This window comes from Pogona vitticeps, chromosome 6 (assembly GCF_051106095.1).
Source record: "Pogona vitticeps strain Pit_001003342236 chromosome 6, PviZW2.1, whole genome shotgun sequence".
Classification (NCBI taxonomy): domain Eukaryota; kingdom Metazoa; phylum Chordata; class Lepidosauria; order Squamata; family Agamidae; genus Pogona; species Pogona vitticeps.
The window spans coordinates 24287657-24299455 of NC_135788.1; the positions used below are offsets into that span (position 1 = coordinate 24287657).

The 11799-nt window shown below is 39.2% G+C and overlaps 1 long non-coding RNA gene across 1 annotated transcript; it reads right to left on the minus strand.

The window, feature by feature from the left end:
• Positions 1-4771: 4771 nt before the first annotated feature.
• Positions 4772-11383, minus strand: LOC140708124 (uncharacterized). The gene is made up of 5 exons (XR_012088275.2): positions 11247-11383; positions 9962-10050; positions 5193-5288; positions 4994-5082; positions 4772-4903 (listed from the first exon to the last, which is right to left on the minus strand). It is a non-coding gene; the product is annotated as an uncharacterized LOC140708124 (long non-coding RNA).
• Positions 11384-11799: the final 416 nt, after the last annotated feature.

The window sequence follows — 11799 nt, forward strand, 5'->3', positions numbered from 1 at the left end:
TTCTTTAAAAGAATGAATGAGAATGAAACTTGCTCACATTTGTGTGCCTTCTTGTCATCTTTGCAATAACATTGGATATGTTTATAGTTTGCAGTTGGGGAAAATCGCCTAAAACCCCTTACATTTGGAGACAAATTATTTTGTCTTTGACCCTATTTTTGCTACGAGGATCTATCAGTCCAATTTATGTCAGTATTCTATTGGGCATTAGTATGTTCCCATATGACACTAGATGCTGTGATCTTCAGGTTTTCCCATCTGAGTAAGAGTAAAGCCTTCACCTGGAATAAAATAGAACTAGAAAAGCACTTCACATCAGTCATTGTCAATACCTGATGGGTTCTTTTATAAATCCACCAGCTGAATGGCAGAGTTAATCCCATAGGATAATAGATGCAGAATTTCAGTTTTTAAAATATCTTTCACATGCAAATAAAGAAACGGTTCTGAACCTTCTTACAAAAATGTAAAATCCTACAGAACTCCATATGTCTTGCTTTTAAATAAATATGCTTGGAATTGGGCAGAACATTCCACCCCTCTCTTTTAAAACAAAAATGTTATGGGATACTTTTGTAAGACGTCTGTGGCTCAAATTGGAGGTCTGATGGTTTTTCCAAAAGCCATTTCTGACCATTTGGAATCCAAAAGGTACCTCTCCTGTTCATGTTTATTTTATGGTGCAGGGCGTTGTGTGTTGGGGCTGTTAACTCTCATATAACAAATTATACTTTTACAGAGTGTGGGGTTAGAACTCGGCAGAACTTGGAACTGTTGCTCTTCTAGACTAGTTTTCTGGAGTACAATTTCCAGAACACACCAGCTAGCATGCCTAGAGGCCTTGTTGACTTTAATATTCTAGGAACTTGAATCCAAAGAAGACTTCTCACCTTCTCTGTAAATGGGGCATGACTGCAGCAGGACTCAATTACCTTAGCTTGGTTACAAAGGCACCATTTCTCCCACATGACAAACGTGAGGTGAGTAAAGCACGGGGCAGGCCAACCTGTTTCAAGGAATATACAGAACTAAAGAATTAAGAATAAATAAAGACAAATAAATATAACTTCATGAAAGTACACTATTATCAGGCTAGGACTGTGGAGATCAGTCCCCCTTTTGCTAAGCCACAAAGCACACTCAGTAACCTAGGACCGGCCATCTACCTCTCAGCCTGCTTCCACACACAAAGTCCAGGTGAACGGGGAGAGGAAATACCAAGCTCTTTGGCAGAAAAGTGGGAAAGAAATGGAATCAGTAAGTAAATATTGGAGCCCTGTCTTTAATGTAAAATATGACATTCTTCAGGTTGCAGATTTTTCTTCTTCTTTTCTTTCTAAAGGAAGTCTCTGACAAGATGAGCCAGACATCTCTTTTCCATTAAACACCACTTGCACTTGGCATTACATATTTAAAAATATGGCACTGAAGAATACATAGATATATAATCAAAAAGGAATGCATTCTTAGATTATATTACATTACAATGGGGAAAAGTCTCCTTGCCAGGTGTAAACAGTAAAACCTATGTAAGAGTTCAAAACTGGAGATAGGGCAGTATGAAAACACAGTCAAAAGAAAACGCAACCAATTCCCCCCCCCCCAAAGTAGGTGATTAAGTTCACTGAGGCTGGGGGGTAATGATGAAATCTCATTTTTCCTGGTGGTAAGTTAAAAACATAAGCTGTCATGTTCAAATTTAGCATGCTTCTCCTCACAACTGGCTTTAATTCAAAAAGTAATGTAAAACATGCATAAACCAAGCTGGGAGCTTGAAATGCAAGACCTACCCAAGCAAAATTTGTCAGTTATCTCAAAGAAAATACACATCAATTGATGGTCCTTTATCTTCTGTTGTGATTAATGATAAGCCTGATTAATTAACACAGAAATTTCATACCATCTGCAGGTTGCACTGTGTGCTTTGGCACTCCAAAATACTGTTGTTTATTACAACACAAGAACAACTATTAATTTCCTTGCATTTCTATGTTGTCTATTAGTGCTGCCACTCTCTGGGATGTTTACAATATGCAATAAAAAAAGTAACAATTGAATGTAATAAATACAACAAATACAATAAAATACAGATAAAGTTGCTTGTAAATAAAACACACAAATTAAAACCCGTCTCAGGATGAATTTACTCTAGTAGAAGGCAGCTTTGAATAATTCAGCCTTAATTAGCTTCTTAAAAAGGGATAGTGCCTGCTCAATGTCTGTGGGAAGCTTGTTCCATAGGAAAGGGGCCACGACTGAGAAAGCTCAGTTCCTCATGTTGACTTTTTTAACCTTCTTAGATGTTACAGTTCTTAACATCAAGGACTGCAAGGAGTATGTGGGATGGATGCCTATTTTTGGGGAGATATGTTCTGCCACATATTGAGGACCTAAACCATTCAGGGTTTTGTACGCTATGCCAGCACCTTGAATTGAGCATGGAAACTAACAGGGAGCCAATGAAGGTGTGCCAAGACAGGGAATGTGTTTTCATCACCATATGTGGGGACATGGTAGAAGGCCTTCTCTGTTGCTGCTCCTGGACTCTAGAGCTTCCTCCCACAGCAGGCCATGCTGGGCTCATCTTTGCTGACCTTCTACATCCAGACAAAGATCTTTCTCTTCAGTCTTTTCCTCAGTGACTGATTGTCTGGGATAGTTTGTACTTTGTTGCTTCTAAATCTGTTTTGGTAATGTTTTTAATATAATGTTATTCATTCTTTTTTAATATTTGAATAACTTACTGTTTTTAGTTTTGAATGATGTAAATTGCCTTTAGGGGAAAGGCAGCATGACAAACATAATAAATAACAATTTATTTATTTTAAAATGGTACCTGAAATCAGTCTGGCCACTGCATTTGAAACTGCTGAAGTTTCTGTTACTGACTTCAGTTGCAGCCCTACACAGAGAGTTGTTACAGTAGTCTATCTTGGAGATTACCAATGCATGAATCACAATTGTTAGGCATTTCTTATCCAAGTATGGGCACAGATGGGCAATCAACTGAAGCTGATAAAAGACACTTATAGTCATAGTAGATATCTGTGCTTCCATAGAGAAGACTGGGTCCAAGAGAATATCAAGACTGCAAACTTCATATTTCAGGAGGAGTGTAATCTCATCAAGGCCAATTAAATATCCCTCTAACCAGTCTGATGAGCCTCCCAAAAGTAGAATCTCCATTTTATCTGGATTCAGTTTCAGTTAGTTGACCCCTATCCAGTCTATTATTGATGCACTGAAGGACGTGCACAGAATTATCTATAGATGAAGAAAAGGAAAGATGGAGCTATGTGTCACCTGCATATTGATGTCTGTATGACTTCTCCTAGTGGCTTTATATAGAGATATTAAAAAGCACTGGATGAACCCTGTGGGACTCCATAAAATGGGTCCCAAGGGGTGGACAATGTTTTACCAAGTTGTACCATCTGGGATTGTCCCTTGAGGAAGGTCTGGAATCACTGGAGAATGGAACCCCGAGCCCCAATCTCAGAAGGATACCACAGTTAACAGTATCAAAGGCTGCAGAAAGTTCCAAGATGACTAGCAGGGTTATATTCCCCCCCCCCATCGGCTTCCCTTAGGAGATTGTCTTGCAGAGCGACCAGTGCCATTTCAATCCCATGGCATGGCCTGAACCCTGACTGAAATTGACTATCCATTTCCTACAAGAATGCCTGCAGCTAGTCAGCCACTACCCTCGCAATCAAATTGCACAGGAATGGAATGTTGGCTACAGGTCTATATACGAGCTGTTGAGATCATCTGTTGGTAAATTGGATTTCTTTGGAATGGGCCTTATAATGGTTTCATTTAAGTAGGAAGGCAAATAACCCTCCCATAGGGTTACATTGAAGAGTTGAATGGCTTTGTCATGTCATTGTCATGCCATTTCTTGATTTTAAGAGTCTTGATGGACAAGGATCTAGAGAGGAGGTGGTGGCATTGCAGTGTGCCAGTGCCTTGTCCACATCTTCAGGCTGCTCTAGCAGAAACTGATATAATTTAACCTTACTACGTAGATGGTGCATTGGACATCACCATGAGATCTACTGGTATCAATAAGGAGTCAAGGTCCTGACGGGTGTTTTCAACCTTAGATCTATTCCTTTGCAACATATTCTGTCCAAAACCAAACAGATTATTACGGACAATTTGTATTTGTATTTGTATTTCTGTAGTAACATAAGACACTACAAATTGTCTTGTATTACTACAGACAATTTCAATACAAATTGTCTGTAGCAATCTGTCTGGGTTTACATAGAATATATATATATATAAGCAGTACAATTATTTCCAAAACTGGTCTGTATTCTAGTTGGGAATAGCAATAGTATACCAGCCATAATGTCTAAAAATTGCTGTCATTCATTTCAGAGACAACATTATTTATACACAACTTCAGAAGTTTAATTTCCTCAAAAAATCTCATGGGAATTTACCAAAGGCTTTCTGAACACTGACATAATGATATATATCTTGTCTTCCAAGTTCTCAACACATCTCACCTCATGAAGAAGACCTATGAATCACTTCTTGTTGCTTAAATCTGGACTGAAGCTGCAACTGAAGACAGGCAAAGCACATAATACTTTAATGCTATTTTGCTTATTCTAAGATTTACAATTATTTTGTGTGTGAGAGAGAGAGGAGAGAGAGAGAGGTTCAGAATCTATCTGTGCTGTTATGTAGATAGTACTAAAATGGTTTTCTCTAGAAACAGGAAACCCAAGGAAAATATGAATTACTTTATGGAATGCAAGATTGACAGGAAATAAAATCAAAGGTCAACAGTAATTGTGGCTTTGCTCAGAAAAGTGATATCTTTACTGTGTGTTAATTTTCTTCCTGCCATTCCTTTGTCTCTCAGTTTTGGCAGCAAAACTCAGAGGGTCTAAATGGGAAAAGATAATGGGTTACAATCAATGCTCATAGACCAGACAGCTAATCTGAACTTAACCAAAAAGTCAATATTTAGCTGTACCTTATCAGTGGAGAAATGTCAAGCATAGAGGTAGACATGAACAAATTTCCAACTGATTCTCTCTCCCTCTCAGGCTTCTGTGTTCAAAGCTGCATGGAAGGGTTTCGGCATCAGATAAGACAAAACTGACTTTGAAAAAAGAAAAAGAAAAAGTAACAAATAGTCGACTTGGGACTGTAGCTTATGAGGCATGACTTACGTCAAAAATTCATTTCAATCTCTCCTCACATATTCTATTGGTTACCTTCCAGTCTGTGTGATGTTTGGGCTTGATAGTTACATGCTGCAGCCAGCCCTTAAGAGATAAGAAGAAATATTTTCTCACCGTGAAGCCATAATTTATTGTGACCCAAAAAACAATAGGTGCTAATGGCCTGAATTCTAAAGGTAAAGAACAGCAGCGGAGCCTACTATGGTTATCCAGGGTAACTTCTCAGTGGAAATTGGCAGTTACGATTAAATCTAGTCTTTAAATGTGTGGATTGTTGTGAAACCCAAAATGACTTCTCCGCTTCGGAACTGGATTAACCACTAAGCTTCTGTTGCTTATGGAGAAGGGTGCCAACCATGTGCAAGGCTTTGTGATGGTACAGTTTTACCTTGGCAGATTTATTTTACAGCAATTGTGCTTTTCTTGAACACTTTCTGCAGCACAGGACATTGTGCTGATCATTCTGTTATCATGACCAAGCAGCTGTAGCGCTGATGTTCCTAGCTGTAGGAAACCTGCTTATGTTTCTTCTTGGACTGTCATCTTAGCTACAACAATATGCCTCTGAATTGGGAGCGCAAGGCAGGAAGAGATGGATACCTTTAAGGAGCTCTAACATGTGTTGTGTCACTAGAGCAAATTATTTCCATAGTCTTTTCACTAGGCTTGTTCTGCACAAGTAGGAAGCCTGTAGTAAAACATTTCTTGGATTTTGTTTTGTAAGACTGCCGATCAACTAGGGTGTTAACATGTTTAAATTCCACAGTATGAAAAAATGTTCTTCAACTTTAAAACATACACACACACCCAAAGCTGGCATATCAAGAAGATATGTAGGAAGACTTCCAAAGTATGGAACATGCTGGTTTATGTGATCTCCAGCTGTGGTACAATTTTGCTATGTGATCTTCTGCTTGTTTAGACAAACAGCTGGACTGAAAGGTGACCCATTGCAGAATGGGCCTAGATGCTGCAACAGTTTCTCTAAGCAAAAGTAGGATTGTGAATGAATGGCACTGTGGGTGGCCAAGCAGCACTGCTATGGAAGGTTCTTTCCCTATATGTAGAAAGATCTCCTAGTTCAAATTCTCCAACAATGTTTTGATACAAAGGTGATAACAACGCAATGCAAAAAGCTAACAGAAAAAAATGCCCCCAATCCTGTTGCTTAATGTAGTAAATTGCACTGGAGTAGTCTCACTGAATCAATGAGGATTTGGTGAGTCAACTCCTCCATGTGTTCCATTAATTCAAATGGGCCCACTGTAACTGCAAAGTATTGTGGTAAAGTAAGATGCTGGTGATATCATGAAGTGATAGAGTAGAGCCATTTGAATCAATGGATCTTACAGAAGATTTGACTTATTAAATCCCCAATGATTCAATGAGACTTCTCTTGCATAATTTACTGTGCAACAGGATTTTGGCCATTGTTTTGAAGCACAGCATTGGAGAGCATTGCAGATAAATAAATGGATTCTAAATCAAATCAAGCAAGAATTCTTACTGAAAGCTAAAATTATTAAATCGAGACTATCAGACTTTGGGCATATCTCAAAAAGACAAGACTCACAAGAAAAGATAAATGGTTGAAGGCATCATAAAAAGAGGAAGACCAAACATGAAATGGATAGATTCTATAAAGGAAGCCATTACCCTGAGTTCACACAATCTGAAAAGGTCCAATAATAATGGGACCTACTGAAGTGCACTAATTCATGGTATTGTCTTAGATCAAAAGCATTTTCACAGCACAGAACAACAAAAAGATCTCAGTGTGTTCAAGTGCATGTATGGCACATTCAACATACTTTCAAATGCCCATAGAGAGCCAACTGAGGATTTGCCTACATGGGTCCTTTTGGAGCAGGCTGGTGCAAGTTGCTTGAGTCCTGATACGTCATTTGGATGTGAGGATAGCACCAAATGGCATATTGCACCTCTTCCCAAATGACTCTATTTGTCCAGCTCCTTCTGGTTTGAATATCTGATATCATGAAGTGTGGTGTTACAAGTGAACCAGTTGAGGATATCAATTGAACACCTCTAAGCATCAGCAATGGCATGCTATTCTGCTATTTCTTTCCTTCTAACCAGAGTAATCCTACCCACACCCAAAAAAAGTAGACACCTCTAAAAGGTGCAGGTAGGAATACTCTAGGGATGATTTGGTTCACTCCAGTGATTAGGTTGTGTGATGTCTAGAGAAAGAACTGAACCAACTCATCCTTACAATGGACCAAACCATGGGCTAAATGCCCATCAGATCATACCCTAAATAGCCTTTCCCACAATGCTAAACCTCCATATACATCTTTAGGGTGTGATCACATAGGGAATTATTTAGGGCATTATCGCATTTTGGACTGCTAGTGGAGCGACCCAGTGCAATATTTTTTTCCTGGTGATTACACAATGTCCACATTCAACCTCACTCCAATCTGTATGTAAGCTGGACCTTTTTGGTTCAACTGTAAGGCTGATACTTTGGGGGGGGGGCAGGCTAGAGTGATTCCCTGACAGATGAAATTAAGGGAAACTAGTCCTCGCAAAGTGCCCATTTCCCACCTTTCCCACCATCTGTTTACATGTTGAGTTGTTCTGAACAAGGCTCAAATGTAGAGTGTAATCAAAGCCTGTAGTGCAAACTTCTCCTGGAAACCTAACTAGAAGGAAAAGAGATGCGTGAGCTGAACAGATCTTGCTTCCTACATCAGACTATCCTCAGAAATAGTGGCTCAGAAATAGTTCAATTGGGTAATACAGACGTAATACTCTTACCAAGGACTGAATGCTCTTGGCATTGTATATTATCTCTCTTCCATTAAAATGTAGGGACCAACTACCTCTGCTCTGCTGCATTTACATGTCCTGCAGAGTAAGGCCCTGGACCTGTGCTTTTCCCTAATGTCACCTCAGTACTTCAGGCAGATGCTGGCCACTTCCATACAAAGACTTTTGGAACAAAACAAAACAAAAAAGCTCTTCTTGTGTTCACAACACCTCCTCCAAGGCTGATGCGGCTTAAGGATCAGTTCTATCAAATTTGAGGGGAGTGGTCATGATCTGGAAGAGGCCCAGATCATGGCGTTATTATTGTGGGTAATAATGAGGCATAAAGGACGTGGTGGCGCTGTGGGCTAAACCGCAGAAGCCTGTGCTTCAGGGTCAGAAGACCAGCAGTCGTAAGATCGAATCCACGCGACGGAGTGAGTGCCCGTCACTTGTCCCAGCTCCTGCCAACCTAGCGGTTTGAAAACATGCAAATGCAAATAGATAAATAGGGACCACCTCGGTGGGAAGGTAACAGCATTCCGTGTCTAAGTCACACTGGCCATGTGACCATGGAAGATTGTCTTCGGGGAAAAACCCTGGCTCTATGGCTTGGAAACGGGGATGAGCACTGCCCCCTAGAGTCGAACACGACTGGACAAAAATTGTCAAGGGGAACCTTTACCTTTACCTAATGAGGCATAAGTGAATAATTCAACATGTTGGGTATTCTTCCAAGACCACTTGTTAGAAAATAACATACGTAGATTAAATGTTATCTGCACTTTTTCTTTATTGTGTCAACCCTGTAATTAAATAATATCTGAAGGGTTACCATAAGTCAGAGGCCACTTGACAGCACATAACAACAACAAACCCTACATTATACAACATGATTCCTTCCTGATGCATGAAGCACATTAAAATCATGTTACATATACTAAAACAATGGACACCTTTTCTGTAGAAAATATTCTGTCTTTTTTAAACTCTTTAAAGTTAAATATTGTCTTTACTCTTGAATTTTCTTTCTATTCCAATTACTGTCGATTGTTGTTGTTATGTGGTGTCAAGTCACTTCCACCTTGTGGTGATCTTAACAGGGTTTATGAGGCATGTACAAAGTTCAAGGAGTATTTTTATCACTGCTATTCCTCAGTGAATTTCCATGGCCAAGACAGGAAACTCACCGAGGAACCTAGGTCTCTTGATACCCTGCCTGAAACTTTATTTGCTAGGCGTGGGACTTTCATTTAGCAAAAAAATTTAAACAGAATGAGAGACACCCCTTTTCAATTTATATTTTCAGAGACTTTTGTTGGGTTCCAATAAAGAGCCTCTAAGAAAAAAAAAAGGTTTTATAGAAATTACAGATCAGATGTTGAAATTTTATTTTCTTTAATTCTTCCTTCTTTTATTTCTTCTTGTGGTCTGACTGATGTTCCAGCAAATAGCTTCACGGCGAGGCCTGTGAGGAGTGCCAGCATTCAATCGGAATGTCCAGGAGGTGGAGGGAATGTTGAACTTCTAAAAGAGCCAAGAAAACAGTCAGGTGCTTTTTGGCTTTGGTAGTTCCTCCTGGGATTTCTGCTGCTGCTGAGCTGCTCACCATTTCTGTTCTTCTTTGCTGCCTTCCATCTTGGATCCTTTTGCCTCCTAGTGTTTATTTATTGATAAACCCTGCTTCCCTCTTTCCCTCTTTGTGTTGCTCTTGTTCTGCTGCTGCTCATGCAACAGAAGACTAGTGGTAGACAGGAAAAAATATATATCCCCTAGGAGTTTTGTTGTGGGGGTTGCATTACAGTGTTTTCCCCTTTATTTAGTTCCTTCCTTTTATAATTTTATGGGATGAGGGCAGCTGTGCTTTTTATTTTGCTTTTACTTTGTATGTGATGGTAGTGGGTACTCTCTGCTTGTTTTCAATTGCTTGATTTACTATTAATTTCCAGTTCTGATCATAATGGCTGCTTATGTCTTATCTGTACCTTTGAATGGTGATGATGATGATGAACATATGCTAGTACCACTTGCGTAGGAGTCATGATGATGATTCATGAACTGCTGCCCTGGGCACCTTTGAAAGAAAAATAAAGTGAAAACAACATGAATGTTTTTGCTGTGAACATTCTTAATATTTACTAGTCACTGTAGCTTAGTAGAGAACAAATATTAATGGTGAAGTAAAACATACCAGGAGTATTTCTTTCTGAATTCAGAGATGGTAAAGTATTAGTGCATTTATAACCACAATGACAACCCCATACCATTCATGCAAACCCATGAGTCATAAAAGAAACCTTACATTTCTTACTTTATGGTCCACACCATGACCGAAACATCTTTTCACCCTTTTGTTATTTCTCAGCAGAAAAAGAATCCTAGAAAGCTTGCTTGATATTTTATGTGGCTTTTTGACTAGCCACAATGAAGGTAAGCTCGAGTGAGCATATTATAAGGGAGGCACAAATTTCTCTGCCTGTCTAACAGCAAGCCCTCAGGGTCATCCTATAGACTATAAATAGCATTTCATTAGAAGAAGGAATTCCTTAAACTTGTTCTAGCACAAAGTTTCTCACCTCTGCATCATACAGATTTACTTGTTTTGTTTTCTAACTGATTGTCTGGAAATAAATATGGGCTTTGTTTGAAGACTGATCTCAGGAAACTCTCTGGAATTTTATCAGTTTCTAGTGATGTGCCATCTTTATTGCCAGCCTGGCAGTGAGACCCGTCTTCCCTACTTTTGCCAAGAGTGAATAGCCAACCGGGAGCTCAGGAGTGACAAGAACGGAGAGTGGATCCACCATCACTTGTGGATGCGTGAGTGGATGGTCTGGCCCCAGGGGACTAGACCCTCGTTACATCCAGCTGTGTGGGGGCATTCCTATTTGTATATGAATACAAATACCCCCATCTCTATTATTGATGCTAAAAGTGATTCTACAAGCTATTGAATCATAAGGTGTTTTAGTTTTCCACACATGTCTTCTCTATTTTGGCTTTATTTTTGTTAAATAAATCATAACACAGCGTAATATACCATATATTGTTGTTCATCTGAGGTTGAATTTACCTGGTTTTCAGACCTGCTAAGGACCAAATTATTTTTATCATATCCTGATACAAAAAAACCCCATAAAATTCAAAGAGGGTATACTTTCTTTTTCACATGACTGTATGTGTACCAAAAATAGAGGGAATATCCTTCCATTTCAGGTTCAATACCAGAACTAGTGTCCGCATTAAAGTCATATTGTGTACAGTACTTACCTATTGGGCCTTTAATATATATCTGGGTGGTCTTTTTTTCTCTCCCACACCAAATATTGGAGAGGTGCGGTAGATTTTCCATTCCGCTTTCCGGCAGGAGTGAATTCTGAGCTCAGCAAATTTCTGTTGTTGCTTATGTTGGAAGACCAGCCAGTTCAAGGCAAAGGAAAAAGGAAATCATGCTGTACCTCAAATTGGAGGGAAGTGTTCCACAGTGCTGCATCTGGCACTTAATATGCACCAGCAAAATCTCTTTATTGCCAATACATTTCCAATGTCTTGGGGGTTGCACATGGGTTTGACACCCACAGTCCTTCAAAATCTGTGTAACAAATTTAAAAATATTTTTTTTATCCTGCTTCCTCCTGACATTTGCTTTAGTCATAGATAGGTTGTACATAAAGAGATGCTGGATTCTTGAATAGTTCACAATTTACAAGTTCTTTCATTACACTTCTTTTGTAAAGTGATAATTAACTAGCTACATGTGCTTTGTATTGAGTTGCCACATAAAAGCAATGCTGCTGTCTCTTTATTAATTAAGAGTTACATT